The 1,159-nt window shown below is 62.8% G+C and overlaps 1 pseudogene; it reads right to left on the minus strand.

Moving 5' to 3' along the window:
- Positions 1–4: 4 nt before the first annotated feature.
- On the minus strand, positions 5–607 carry LOC110580917 (annotated as a pseudogene).
- Between the last annotated feature and the right edge of the window lie 552 nt (positions 608–1,159).

Genomic DNA, 1,159 nt, shown 5'->3' on the forward strand with positions numbered 1-1,159 from the left:
CCCACCTCAGCTATCCTGCTAGACCCGGCAAAGCTGTGGTCCGAGAACCAGTTGAAGAAGTTAGGACTGGTGTTGTGTTGCCTGCGACTGTAGGCCTCCCGTTCCTATTTCTGGTGCCACTGGATGGGAGTGGAATGAGACAGCCTGTACCCTGCAGGAAGACGGGTATGCGAGAAGGCGCTGGCTATCGAATCGGGTTCGACCCTCCCTCCTGCACGTGCGGCCGCCCATCCAGGCGGCGGCCTCTCACCAGCAGCACTGAGGACATACTCCTTCACAACGACTTCGTTCCGGAAGTAGGGGTTCTTGCGAAAGAAGAGCAGGATCTTGCGGCAATCGCGGGGAAACCTCAGTTCCTCCACCTGCCGGGCGGTAGAGTGGGGGAGACGGGGGTGATATCTCCGCGTCCTGACTTCGGGGATGGATCACTTTGGCTACGCCCTCCTGTCCCGTCACCCGCCCCGGCCTCAGGGTGCTGGGCCAGACCTTCAAATCCGTCATGTAGCCAAGGAGGCCTTCATCTTGCTTCCTGATCATGGCTGACCTCTGGGGGTGGTTCACAAACTGCTTTAAGTCAAGGACCCTGTGAGGGCTGGAGATGAAAGAGCTACAACAACAGAGCAAGTCCGGACAGCAGCCGGCCACTGCCTCCCCTCCACTCCCCGGGGTCGCCCTCCCTCCGCACGGGCTGCGTCAAGGCCCACTGGGCCCCCGCACGGGATGCTGCAGATCTCGGCACTAACACAGGAAGCTGTGCATCCCCAGAGACAGCCCTCCCGCCCCACGGCCCCCTCCCCAGCTCATCTTCCCGTGCCGACCGCCGGACACAACTAGCTCATCTCCGGACAGCACGCCTTCCTGCCCCAGGCTGACCAGGTGGGCCCTCACACCCGCTCGCCGGCCGCGTTTCACCGAGGGGAACCCGTGCTCTGTCTCGAGCCGTCTTGTGGGAGGACGCCCTGCTGCAGCTCCTAATTCCTACTGCTGAGCCGGACCTCTGCTCCAACTCCCCCACTGGACTTCCATTGCCTCGTGTGACATCAAGAGCACCCTGAGGCCGCCAGCCGCCACCCCCACCCAGAACGAGGATTTTGAGGCTGTCGGGATCACCGAGGCATGAGCGTGGCAAGCACCACCCGGCTGGGTGTGGCTGTGCGTG

The sequence above is a fragment of the Neomonachus schauinslandi genome, unplaced genomic scaffold (assembly GCF_002201575.2).
Source record: "Neomonachus schauinslandi unplaced genomic scaffold, ASM220157v2 HiC_scaffold_7367, whole genome shotgun sequence".
NCBI classification, from domain to species: domain Eukaryota; kingdom Metazoa; phylum Chordata; class Mammalia; order Carnivora; family Phocidae; genus Neomonachus; species Neomonachus schauinslandi.